Raw genomic sequence first — 15,091 nt, 5'->3', positions numbered from 1 at the left:
AATAGTTAATTTCTGACAAATATAAAATGTGTAATGATTATATGCTGTCCTTAGCCTAAAATGGGAGATTTTCATCTAATTCTGTGTTAGTACTTGTGCTGCTTTTCCTGGAGGGGGCACAGGGAGTGGTAGTGACAGGTTATACCAACCTATCCACAGGCTTGCCCTGCCTGTCTGTCTGTCTGTCTATCTATCTATCTATCCATCCATCCATCTACCTTCTGTCTACTGGAACAATTTTGTGAGATAACAAGACATTCATTTATTCATCCCCTGTACAATTATGCATCAAGTACCCACTGTGTGCCAGGCACTATTCTAAGTAGTGAGGATACAACAGTGAACAAAACAGAAAAAAATCCCTGCCTACCTGGAGCTCACATTCTAGTGGGAGTGATAAATAAGCAAAACATATTATCTAGCGGTTAGTGCTAAGGATAAAATAAAGCAGGTGACACTTGAGTAAAGCCCTGAAGGAGAAGAGGGAGTTAGCCTTGTGGATATCTAGGAAAGAGCATCCTAGGTAGAGGGAAGAATGAGTACCAAGCCCTCAAGGCAGGAGAGTATCCAGAGGGTTTGAGGAACCGGAGGAAGAGGCCCTGGTGACTGGAGCAGAGGGAGGGAGGAGGAGGTAGTAGAAGAGGAAGTCAAGGAGATGTGGTGGGAGGTTTCATAAGTCCTTATAAGGATTAGATTTTACTCTGAGTTCAGGACACCACTGGAGCAGAAGACTGGCATGAGCTGACGCTGTAGCAGGACTACTCTGGCTAGTGCATTAAGATTGCATTGTAGAAGTAAGAAGTGGAGTGGAGGCGGGGAGGCCGCCGCACACGCCAGGTGAGAGATGATGGTGGCTTGGACCAGGATGGTGGTAATTGGGGTGGTGAGAAGTATTCAGATTCTGGACATGTTTTGAAGGTAGAGTTGAGAGAATTTGCTGACAAATGGTATGTAGAATGAGGAAGAAAATCAAGGAGTGAAAGATGATTCCAAAGTTTTGGGTCTGAGCAACTGAAAACATGATATTGCTATTTACGGAGATAGGAAAACAGCAAGTGAAGCAGATTTTGAAAAAGAAGATCTGGAAGTCAGAAGTGGAGATAAATATTTGGGAGTCAATAACGTATAGATTGAGCTAAAGCCATGAGAAAAGATGACATCACAAAGAGAATCAGCATAGAGAGGAGAAAAGCTCAGAGAACTGAGCCGTGGGCACTCTAGCATTGAGAGGTTGAGGAGATGAGGGGGAACCAGCCAAGGAGAGGAGTGGTCAGAGCAACTGGGGAAAAACTAGAGACTGCATTCATAGTCTTTGCCATGGAATAGGACATAATGAAATAGTGTACTCGAAAAATCATTTTACATTATTGTCCTAGGTTAGAAAAATGTCTGTGATTTGGGCTGGGAGTTGGACAAACCAAAGCTAGAAGAATAGGATAATACGATGTCATCTGGTCAAAAAAGTCTAATTGGGGATGCCTTCCTGTTATTTTTCCTACTTTACAAGAGACTGCACACCAAAGTTTAAAATTTGAAGCATTTTATTTTAAAACTATTTGGGGATGTTCTTCTGCATAATTCAGTATTATAGTCATTACATTATCAACATATTTCTATGGAATAATAGCATAAAAAATCTAAATTAAAGTTTGTGAAAAAGACATTTTGCTCAAATCCATTACCTTAATGGTTAGATAATATTCTAACTCTATACTGAGAACAATTAGGAAAAATGCTGGGGATGCTATGAATGTTGTATAAGAAATGCTGTGATTTATTAATGAAAATTCTTAGCACAATTTTCTAGGGGGTTAATTCAAGGAGATGCAATTAAATTAGACTCAGGAGTCAATGAAGCAGTTGCACGTAATCACCACCACTCGTTAAAGGCAACCTATATGTGTCATTCTACAAGTTTAATATTAGTGAATTTTTCAGGAGTGAAAATGGAAACTCTGTTCCAAAGGGAAATACATCAATCTAATAAGAGTTTGACTGGGTTCTCTTCCGAAGCGCCCTTATAATTATCCTGCTAAAAGTAACGACTCAATTTCAGGATATGACTCAACAGTAATTTGCTCTTAATGAAACACACTTCATTCAATAGTAGATGGTATCATGATTTCCTTTCAAAGATTTGAAAAGTTCCCTAAAGGTGAGAAGGTGTGATCAATGTTGATAAAGCAAAATGAGTAACAAAATTTTCTCTGAAGAGAAAACCTCTAAACATAAGAGCAAAAATGCTGCACAAGGACTTGGGGATCTAAAATACGCTGTTCTACTATGATTCAACCCAAACAGAATACACATGCTGGGAACCATCACTGTGGGAAGAAAACAGCGCCAACTCGCACACATGAGATCTGCTCCCTCCGCCTGGAGGAAAATCATTCCCCCTCAACCCAGAGCAATGCGCATTCTCAAAAGACTGGACATTTCCTCAAGGCCCATCTCAGAGCCCACACCATGCCGAGTGCTGGTTGTGCATGTCAGGAAAGTGGTTTCACTTAGGTTTTTATTTCTACGTGTTTTCATACCACAACCCATTTTTGTAAGGCTTAAATAAGAATACTTACGTGAAAGATTTGGAGGCGTAACTCTCCCTATAAATGTTGAGCTTTATAATTTTACTTGACACAGGGAGTCCATACAGGGAAATGTAAAAATCAGACATGCTGTGCTCTGTTTTAATTTCTACTGCTGTAATAACTTTAATTAACACCACCATCTAGGACCTCACAGCAGGTGTGTGTGCATTCAGTGGCAACGTGAGTAGTAGTGACCATTACTGTTGTGAGTACCTCGCTGTGCTGCACAGATGACAGTGTGGCTCAAGTTTGTTCTTCTGCACTGTTCTCTGTTCTGGACTGTATACCATCATCATTGATTGGCAAACCTTGTGCATGTTTGTAAGCCGGCTTTTTCAGTGTTTCCTTAATAACTTGGTAACAGAGCTGCCCTATTTCTGTTTGGGTACTTAGTTGGTGTGTTTGCTGGCAGTTGACTGCTATGCTGTGGCATTTTAAACATGACTTCCATGAAGTATCATAGCATTTTTTTCTGTTTCCTCTGACAATTGTTCTGCTTTATGATCTCAATGTAATCAACTGGCAATATAGTACATTCCTTATGTTAATGAGTAATAATCATTAAAAAAACCCTCACTTTAGAGGCCAGCCCAGTGGCATAGTGGTTAAGTTCGCATGCTGTGCTTTGGTGGCCTGGGGTTCGTGGGTTTGGATCCTGGGCACAGACCTACATACCACTTGTCAAGCCACGCTGTGGTGGTGACCCACATATAAAATAGAGGAAGACTGGCACAGACGCTAGCTCAGGGACAATCTTCTTCACCAAAAAAAACAAAAAACAAAAAACATCCACATTGGAGCATTGTCTTTATAAAACCAGTAAATTAAAACTACGGTGTACTTAATTTTCAATCTTAACATATGTCATTTTTCAAAGATTTTGAATTAACATAGGAAAACTTGCCATAAACAAGGCAATCCTAAATTTAATCCCATAAGCAAGGATTAAATTTAGTACCTTGAAAGAGTTTACTGTTCTTTATAAGGAAACTATGTCAATGTTAAAATTTTCCTTTTGTTCAAAAAAAGAAGAAATTTTCATTTTTGTTAATGACTATACTTTGAAATGCCCTTAAAAATGGCAGATCACCAGAATAGCTGTAAAACATGACCTACTAACCTACTTTTATTAGATGATTTGGAATGACTGACCCTGTTTCTCTCAATAATCCTAGATTTGTGCTGACAATCAAAATAATAATACAAGTTTTCCCTTTTGTAAATACAATGATTGCAGAAAATTATACCCAGATTAACAATATATTTCTATGAAATGTTTAGCTCAACATGGCAATAAATTCACTTGTTTCTCTTTAAAACAAAGTGCATTTGCAGAATTTTTTACTTGAGTTACAGCTTTTCAAACCGGGTAATCTACAAAGCAGGAAAATATAATTGAATGTTAGATTTTATTCTAAAGGCTTTGCATTGTAAAGGCTTGACTTAGAAAAGCATTTGTGAAAAGCAACAGGTTAAAAACCATTTTGGTTCTCTGTTTTAGGAAATGATAAGTTCAGATCCATGAGATGGTACAAGACAAGGCCACGTTACATCAGCTGGAACACGGCATTAATGAAATCTTGAGCTCCATGCAATCCTCTTGATTTTACTCACTCTTCAAAACAGGGTAATGGCTGTGAACCAATGTTGTCAGTGATGAGTAATCCTGACCCATTTAGAAATGCCTATTTCATAATTCCCCTTGTTTACAGGGGCTTCATACTGTGTTTGAACACAGTGCAAACAGCAACAAGTTCTTCCACATTTAGAGGCACACTAGCTGGCATGTCTGATTTTAAGATGAATAGCCTTAATTTTTTAGTAAAGTTAAATAGTTCCTTTACTAATCTCTTTTGGGGAAAGTTTAATCTAAATGAATATGAAATGAAAGCTGAATCTTAGGAAAACATTTTAACCTATTTAGAAAATAGATTATATATCTTTTTAAATATTAAAAACCAAATTGTTAAAAGGAAGGCAGGATAGATCTTCAGAGTGTAATTAAATTCATTGTAGGTTTCAGTTGGGACAAACTATAACAAAAGCAAATCTTAGAGTGTCTTTTTTTGTATGTAATGTGCTTGGCAATGTGCAAGTGGAAAAAAGTGGGAAATGTACCTGAATTTTTCTTTGGGAAGTGGACAGTTTATATATTGAGGCAAATATGATATTGTTTTTTTCCTATCATACTGCCAAAAATAAAGACTTATTAGGTAGCAAATATTACTGAGACAATTCAAATATAATTTTCTTTCCAATAGGATACATAGACAATTTCATTGTAGAGTTCTGAAATGATATTGAATCAAATATGATTTAACCCCTGTATAGTGAAGAATTATCCTTACCCAGAGAGAGGTCCGGTCTTTGCCCTCAGATCCTTTGATACAGTTTCTAAGTTCTTGAAATGTTCCACCTGATAAGAGTGTCTTTCTTTATCTGGGGCTTTGGGCCACACCAAACAGCCACCAATGTGATTTATGGTGAGGGCTTTGGGCCATGCAGTATTATCTCAGACTCTGGAAGGGCTGGAGACTAAAGATCAGCCACACAGGCAGTCAACTACATCTATGTGAACAGGCCCTAATAAAAAATCTGGACATCAAAGCTCGGGTGAGTTTCCCTGGTTGGCAATACTCCATGCATACTGTTATGCATTGTTGCTAGGAGAATTTAGTGCTGTCTATGACTCCACTGGGAGATGACAACTGGTAGCCCATGTGAACTCTCTTGGACTCTGCCCCACACATCTCTTCCCTTGGCTGACTTTACTCTGTATCATTTCACTGAAATAAATCATAACTGTGAGTATAACAGCTTTCAGTGAGCTCTGTGAGTCCTTATAGTGAATTATCAATCTGAGGATGGCCTTGAGGACCCTCAAACTTACAATTGGTGTCAGAAGCGGGGTAGTCTTGGGGATTCTTGATATCTGTTGTTGGTGTCAGAAGTGATCCCGGTCTTGGGAACTACCTCTCCCCAAACTTTATAATCCCAAAAAGTGAGACATCATGCTTGAAAATATTTTTGGTGAAATTTTGGTTGCACAGTTTTACCAATGTGACAGTCATAATGGCTGTTCCCAAAAATTCCAGGATTTTCTTACCAAGCATGTGATAGGATTGCATTTTCTCACTCACTTAAATTTGGGTGTGGCCATTGACTAGCATTGGGCAATAAAATGAGAATGGAGTTGACAGGTGGTGAGAAGCATACGATACAATATACGCACCATGCTGTCTCTTTCCCTCTATCACAGACTGACAACTTTCTAGATAGTAGCTGTTCTGTCATCCTTAGTCCCAGAATGAAGACAACAGGGACCAGAGCTCTCAGCTGAATTGTGAGAGAAATGTAGCATGACTGAGAAGTAAACCTTTGTTGTGCTAAATCACTGTGATTTTCAGTTGTTTGTTACTGCAGCATAACCTAGACTATGCTGATTCAAGCAAATAGAATCACTATTTGCTCAAAGCATGACAATGACACTTCCTGCAAAAGGGCTATACAGAGATACTCTTTTTAAAAATTATTGTTGGAGGCTGGCCTGGTGGTGTAGTGCTTAAGTTCATGTGCTCTGCTTCCACGGCCTGGGGTTTGCAGGTTTGGATGCTGGGAGTAGACCTAGCACCGCTCATCAAGCCATGCCGTGGTGGCATCTCACATAAAATAGAGGAAGATTGGCACAGATGTTAGCTCAGCAACAATCTTCCTCACTAAATAAATAAATAAATGAAAACAAAAATTATTATTGGCAAAATTCTATGCTCCTTAGTTTGAAATGAAGTATATCCAAATTATCTGACCAACATTATTTTAAATATGGCCATATCTACCAAAACCTAAACTATCTGAATCAGTAATTCCATTTCTAGGAATAATGTTCAGTAATATTCACAGAGGTGCACCAAGATATATAATCTTCACAGCATACTTCATAGCAGTAAAAACTAAATGTCCAGCAATAAGAGACTAGCTAAAGGACTTGCGGTGTTTCCACATAAGGGGAACTTCTCATTCAGCCATCGCAAAGTATGAAGAGGAGACATCTCATTCCAACCAAGGCAGAGAAACAGGGACTGGATTTACCTTTTGTGGAAACAAACAAAGAAAAAAGGTGGCAAAATATAAGCAACAACAGCTTTCAAGATACGAAACATCAGAAGCCCTAGGAGTGCCCTGTTTTATTGCCTTGAGAGAGTTTCTAGACTGCTATACAGGAAGGGGGAACTCAGGCTGAGTTTAGTGGCCTCTCTAAATTTAGGGACTGGTGATAGGCCACTAAAGCAGTACTTAGAGGGATATTTATAGGACTAAATGCCTGTATTAGAATGTAAGAAAGGTCTCAAATCAATGAACTCCACTTCCACCTAAAGAAACAAGAAAAAGAATATTGAATTAAATACAAAGTAGACAAAAGAAAGGAAACAAAGATCAGAGCAGAAATCAATGAAATATAAAACAGAAGAACAATTCAGAAACCCAATTAAAGCAAAAGCTGGTTCTTGGACAAGGTCAATTAAGTCGATAATCTTTTAACCAGATGGAACTAGTATAAAAATGCATAGACACAAATTATCAATATCAGGAATGAGAGAGGTGACATCATAACAGATACTACAGACTTTAAAAGGAAAATAAGAAAATATTATGAATAATATTATGCCAATCAATTTAACAACTTAGATGAAATGGACAAATTTCTTGTGAAAGACACAAACTTCCAAAGCTCATTTAAGACAAAATAGTCTGAGTAGCCCTATATCTACTAAAGTAATTGAATTTGTAGATAAAAACCTTCCCAAAAAATAAACTTCAGGCCCAGACGGTTTCATTGGTGAACTCTACCAAATATTTAATGAATAAATAAACCATTGTTACACAAACTTTCCCAGAATATGGAAGAGGAAGAAGTACGTCTTAACTTGTTCTATAAGGCCAGCATTACTTGATATCAAAATTCAACAAACATATTATAAGAAAAGAAAATTGCAAACCAATATCTCCCATGAACATAGATGCAGAAATTCTAAAATTCTAAATTTTAGCAAATTGAATTTAATAATAGGGAAAAAGATAATAAGGTGGGTGACATCAGCAACATGGTGGAGTGAGTTGTTCCCTTTGTCTCTCCTGCTTTGAACCACAACTAAGTGGATATTCATTGATCAACGGAGGATACCCACACAGCACATCAGGACACCTGAGAGACCCGTGCAGCTATACATCTGAAGGTGGATGGGCTACCCTCTGGGGAGGTGGTGGAGATAGGTGAGCACTCTCCAGCCCTCAGGCAGCCCAGTACATACGTGCGACTGCTCTCCTGGCTGGAGTGCTCGTAGCACCGCTGCAGCCCTGAGGGTGGGAGTGTGCCTCGGTGTGACTGTGGAAACAAGTGATGGCATCCCTGAGACCCCACATGATCTCTTTCCTGTCTGATGGGAGAGTCCAAGGGTCGCACAGCCCACCCTCAGATCCAATGGGGAGGCCCTGCGCATCAAGCACAACAGCTGGTGCAACCTAGGAGCAGACAGTGGTGTATCTGTGGCCCAGGTGAATGAGCCCCTGGCTGCCACAAATGTCCGTAGTCCTGCTACAGCCCCAAAGGGGGGAGTGTGACCCAGCAAGACTGTGGGAGCAGGCAGCAGCTCCAAGCCCACATGTGATCACTCTTTTGTCCAGTGGGAGAGTCCACAGTCCCACCGTGGTCCCAGTGAGTGGCTCTGGCACAGACCCAGTGGGGAGGCCCTGCCCAACAAGCATAACAGCTAGTGTGAGCCAGGAGCAGATGGCGGCAGAGCTGCGAGTCTAGGCGAATAATCTTCTGACTGCTGTGAGTGCCCACAGTACTGCTGCAGCCCCAAAGTGGGGAGCGTGTCTCGGTGGGACTATGGGAGCAGGTGGCAGCAGCCCTGAGCTCCCGCATGATTGCTTTCCCATCTGGTGGGAGACCCCACAGGGCCACTGCAATTCCAAGGAGTTGCCCAGGCTTAGACAGCCACAGCTGACAGAGATTGTGATGGGCTTGGATTACACAGTCCCTACCCCCCCAGTGGCAGCAGGTGGAACCTGAGAGCAGATACTATCACTATATGACAGCACAAATCTGGTCCATCAAATGGTATGAAGAAATATATTAATACTCCAGACCAGAAGGAAAAAGACAAACAACCAGAAATCAATCCTGAAGGCACAGAAATCTACAATCTAAATGACAGAGAATTCAAAACAGCCATCATAAAAAAAAACTCAATGAGTTACAAGAGAGTTCAGAAAGATAGTTCAATGAAATCAGGAACCAAATTAACAAGCAGAGGAAATTCTTCACAAAAGAGATCAAAACTGTAAATAAAACCCAATGAGAAATGTTGGAGATGAAAACCACAATGGATGAGATAAGAAAAGTCTGGAGTCCTTAAATAACAGAGGTGATATTATGGAGGATAGAATTAGCAATCTGGAGCATAGGAATACAGAAATGCTTCAGATGGAGGAGAGAGAACTAAGACTAAAAAGAAATGAAGAAATTCTCTGAGAAATAGCTGATTCAATTAGAAAATGCAACATAAGGATTATAGGTATTCAAGAGGGAGAAGAGGGGGATAAAGGAGCAGAGAGCTGTTCAAAGAAATAATAGCTGAGAACTTCCCAAACCTGGAGAAGGAGCTGGAATTACACGTAAATGAAGCCAATAGAACTCCTAATTACATCAATGCAAAAAGACCTTCTCCAAGGCATATATTAGTAAAGCTGATGAAAGTCAATGACAAAGAAAAAATATTAAGGGCAGCAAGGCAGAAGAAAATAACCAAAGGAACCTCTATCAGGCTTTCAGCAGATTTCTCAGCAGAAAAGTTACAGGCTAGGAAAGAGTGGAATGACATATTCAAAATTCTGAAAGATAAAATCTTTCAGCCATGAATGCTATATCCAGTGAAAATATCTTCAGATATGATAGAGAAATAAAAGCTTTCCCAGATAAACAAAAGCTGAGGGAGTTCATTGCTACAAACCACCTCCCCTAAAAGATTTGATCAAGAAGGCCCTCATACCTGAAAAAAAAAAAAGAAGAAAGGGTTTACAAAGCCTTGACGAAGGAGATAAATAGGCAGACAAAACTAGAAAATTGCAACTGTCTATCAGAACAGATTAGCAAACACTTAATTATAACTCTAAAGATAAAGGGAAGGAAAACATCAAAAATAAATATAATTACTTCATTTTAATCACAAATTTACAACACATACTGGAATAAGTTGTGACACCAACAACTTAGAAGGGGAAGAGGAAAGAGATGAAAACTGCTTAGAGTAAGGGGATAAGAGGCTATCAGAGAATGAACTATCTCATCTATGAGATCTTTTATACAAACCTCACAGTAGCAACTAAACAAAAAATCAGAACAGGGACACAAATGATAAATAAAGAGAAAACTGAGAAAACCATCACAGAGAACCACTAAACTGAATTGGCAGTACAAAATACAAGACAAAAGGGAAATACAAAACAACTGGAAAACAAGCAATAAAATGGTAGCATTAAGCCCTGATATGTCAAAAATCACTCTAAATGTAAATGGATTGAATGCCCGAATCAAAAGACACAGAGTGGGGCTGGCCTGGTGGTGTAGTGGTTAAGTTCACACATTCCACTTTGGTGGCCTGGGTTCCACAGTTTTGGATACCAGGCATGGACCTAGACACCACTCATCAAGCCATGCTGTGGCAGTGTCCCACATACAAAATAGAGGAAGATTGGCACAGATGTTAGCTCAGGACCAATCTTCCTCACCAAAAAAAAAAAAAAAAAAAAAAAAAGGACACAGAGTGGCTGGATGGATTAAGAAACAAGACCTAACAATTTGCTGCCTCCAGGAAACACATCTCAGCTCTAAAGACAAACACAGGCTTAGAGTGAAGGGATGGAAGATTATACTCCAAGCTAATGGCAAACAAAAGAAAACAGGTGTTGCCATACTTATATTAGACAAAGTAGACTTCAAGATAAAAAAGACAATGAGAAACAAAGAGGGGCAGTATATAATGACAAAAGGAATACTCCATCAAGAGGACACAACTCTTATAAATATATATGCATCTAATACAGGAGCACCAAATTACATAAAGCAACTATTAATTGACCTAAAAGGAGACATTGACAGCAGCACAATAATAGTAGGAGACCACACTGTCATCAATGGATAGATCAACCAGACAGAAAGTCAACAAGGAAATAGTGGAACTAAGCGAAAAACTAGACCATGTGGACTTCATAGATATATATATAGAACACTCCATCCCAAATCAGCAGAATATACATTCTTCTCTAGTGCAAATGGAACATTCTCAAAGGTAGACTGTATGTTGGGAAACAAGGCAAGCCTCAATAAATTTAAGAAGATTGAAATCACATCAAGCATCTTTTCTGACCATAATGCTATGAAACTAGAAATCAACTACAAGAAAAAAAGCTGAGAAAGTGACAAACACGTGGAGACTAAACAACATGCTACTGAACAACTGGATCATGCTACTGGATCATTTAAAAAAATTAAAGGAGAAATCAAAGAATATGTGGAGACAAATGAAAATGAAAATACACCATACCAACTCATATGGGATGCAGTAAAAGCGGTCCAAAGAGGGAAATTCATAGCAATAAAGGCCCACTTTAACAAACAAGAAAAAATCTCAAATAAGCACTCTTAAACTACAACTAATAGAACTAGAAAGAGAAGAAAAAACAAAGCCCAAAGTCAGCAGAAGGAGGAAATAATAAAAATTAGAGCAGACATAAATGAAATTGAAACAAACAAACAAAAACAACAGTAGAAAGGATCAATGAAACTAAGAGCCGGTTCTTTGAGGAGATGAACAAAAATTGACAAACCCTTAGCCAGACTCACTAAGAAAAAAGAGAGAAGGCTCAAATAAATAAAATTAGAGTGAAAGGGGAGAAATTACAATAGATACCACAGAAATACAAAAGATTATAAGATAATACTATGAAAGATGATATACCAACAAATTGGACAATCTAGAAGAAATGGATAAATTCTTAGACTCGTACAACCTCCCAAAATTGGACCAAGAAGAAATAGAGAATCTGTATAGACTAATTACAAGTAAAGAGATTGAAATAATCAAAATCCCCCCAAAAATAAAAGTCCAGGACCAGATGGCTTCTCTGGAGAATTCTACCAAACATTCAAAGAAGATTTAGTACCTATCTTTCTCAAACTATTCCAAAAAATTGAAGAAGATGGAACATTTCCTAACACGGTTTATGAGGCCAACATCACCCTGATCCCAAAGCCAGACAAGGACAATACAAAGAAGGAGAACCACAGGCCAATATCACTGATGAACATAGATGCAAAAAATCCTCAAAAAAATATTGTCAAACCAAATACAGAAATACATCAAATGGATCATAAAACATGATCACGTGGGATTTATACCAGGGACACATGGATGGTTCAACATCCACAAATCAGACAATGTGATATACCATATTAACAAAATGAGGAAGAAAAACCACATGACCATCTCAATAAATGCTGAGAAAGCATTTCACAAGATCCAATGTCCATTTATGATTAAAACTCTCAATAAAATGGGTATAGAAGGAAAGTACCTCAACATATTAAAGGCCATATATAACAAACCCACAGCCAACATCATACTCAGTGAGGAAAAACTGAAAGCCATCCCTCTGACAACAGGAACAAGAAAAGTGTGCCCACTCTCACAACTCTTATTCAACACAGTACTGGAGGTTTTGGGCAGAGCAATTAGGCAAGAAAAGGACATAAAAGGTATACAAATTGGCAAAGAGGAAGTGAAACTCTCTCTGTTTGCAGATGATATGATTTTATATATAGAAAACCCTAAAGAATCCATTGGAAAACAATCAACAACTTCAGCAAAGTTGCAGGATACAAAATCAACTTAAAAAATTAGTTGCATTTCCATATTCTAATAACAAACTAACAGAAAGAAAACTCAAGAATACAATCCCATTTACAATTGCAACAAAAAGAATAAAATATCCAGGAACAAATTTAACCAAGGAGGTCAAAGACCTATACAATGAAAATTGTAAGACATTATTGAAATAAATCTATGATGACATAAAGAAATGGAAAAATATTCCATGCACATGGACTGGAAGAATAAATATAGTTAAAATGTCCATACTACCTAAAGCATCTACAGATTCCTTGCAATCCCAATCAGAATCCCAATGACATTCTTCACAGAAATAGAACAAAGAATCCTAAAATTTTTATGTGGCAACAAAGGAGCCCAAATAGCTAATGCAACGTTGACGAAAAAAGAACAAAGTTGGAGGCATCACAACCCCTGACTTCAAAATATACTACAAAGCTATAGTAATCAAAACAGCATGGTACTGGTACAAAAACAGACAGACAGATCAACGGAACAGAACTGAAAGCCCAGAAATAAAACCACATATCTATGGACAGCTAATCTGCGACAAAGGAGTCAAGAACATACAACGGAGAAAAGAAAGCCTGTTCAATAAATGGTGTTGGGAAAACTGGACAGCCACATACAAAAGAATGAAGGTAGACCATTATCTTTCACCATACACAAAAATTAACTCAAAGTGGGTTAAAGACTTGAAGGTAAGATGTGAAACCATAAAACTAGAAGAAAATATAGGCGGTGCTCTCTTTGATATTGGTCTTAGAAGCATCTTTCTTAAATGCCATGTCTACTAGGGCAAGGGAAACAAAAGAAAAAATAAACAAATGGGACTTCATCAGACTAAAGAGTTCTTCAAGGCAAAGGAAACCATGAACAAAATGAAAAGACAACCCACCAACTGGGAGACAATATTTGCAAATCATATATCTGACAAGGGGTTAATCTCCAAAATTTATAAAGAACTCATACAACTCAACAATGAAAAAACAAACAACCCGATCAAAAAATGGGCAGAGGATATGAACAGACATTTTTCCAAAGAAGATATATGGATGGCCAACAGGCACATGAAAAGATGTTCAACATCACTAATCATCAGGGAAATTCAAATCAAAACTACAATGAGATAGCATCTTACACCTGTTGGAATGACTATAATTACCAAGACAAAAAATAACAAATGTTGGAGAGGATGTGGAGTAAAGGGAACCCTCATAGACTGCTGGTGGGAATGCAAACTAGTGCAGCCACTGTGGAAAACAGTATGGAGATTTCTCAAAAAATTAAAAATTGAAATACCATACAATCCAGTTATTCCACTACTGGGTATTTATCGGAAGAATTTGAGACCAACAATTCAAAGAGACTTATGCACTCCTATGTTCAATACAGCATTATTCACAATAGCCAAGACATAGAAGCAATCCAAGTGCCCATCGACTGATGATTGGATAAAGAAGATGTGGTATATACATATATATACACACACAATGGAATACTACTCAGCCATAAAAAAGACAAAATTGTCCTATTTGAAACAATGTGGTTGGAACTTGAGGGTATTATGTTAAATGAGATAAGCCAGACAGAGAAAGACAAACGCCATATGATTTCACTCATATGTGTAAGATAAACAAATACATGGACAAAGAGAACAGATTAGTGGTTACCAGAGGGGAAGGGGGCTGGGGGTGGGCATAAGGGATAAAGGAGCACATATATATGGTGACTGACAAATTATAATGTACAACTGAAATTTCACAATGTCATAAACTATTATGATATCAATAAAAAAACAATTAATTTCAAAAAAAGAATATGCAACCTTCAAAAAAAAAGATAAATTATGACAAAGTCAGGTTTATCCTAGGAATGCAAAGTTGGTTTAACATTTGAAAAGCAATCAGTGTACTTTACCATTTAACAAACTAAAAAAGAAAACCATAAGACCATCTCAATAGGATACAGAAAAAGCATTTGACAAAATCTAAAGTCCTCTACTCATTAAAAAAAAAAAAAAAAAAAAGCCTCAGCAAAGTCAGAATAGAAAGGAGCTTCTACAACCTGATGAAGGACATCTCTGAAAAGCCTGTAGGTGACAACATACCTACTCATTAAAGATTGAATGCTTTCTCCCTAAGATCAGGAACAAGCCTAGGATGTTTGCTCTCATCAGTATTATTCAACATTGTACTGCAGGTACAGTGCAATCAGGCAAGGAAAAGAAATAAAAAGCATTTATACTGGAAAGGAAGAAGTAAAACTGTCTTTATTCACAGACAACATGATTATCTATGTAGAAAATCCAATGGAATGTACTAGATTCCGATGGAGGCTCATAAAATTAAAAAGTGATTTTAGCAAGGTTGCAAGATACAAGATTAATATACAAAAATCAATTGTATTTCTATATACTGGCAACAAACAATTAGAAATTAAAATTTAAAAGTGATACTATTTATAATAGCATTAAAAAACTATGAAATATGTAGGGAATATCTCTGACAAAATGTATGCAAGACCTATATGAAAACTACAAACATGGCTGAG

This window comes from Equus przewalskii, chromosome 13 (genome assembly GCF_037783145.1).
Source record: "Equus przewalskii isolate Varuska chromosome 13, EquPr2, whole genome shotgun sequence".
Classification (NCBI taxonomy): Eukaryota; Metazoa; Chordata; class Mammalia; order Perissodactyla; family Equidae; genus Equus; species Equus przewalskii.
The sequence above is the reverse complement of the archived record's forward strand: the minus strand, read 5'-3'. Positions refer to the sequence as shown.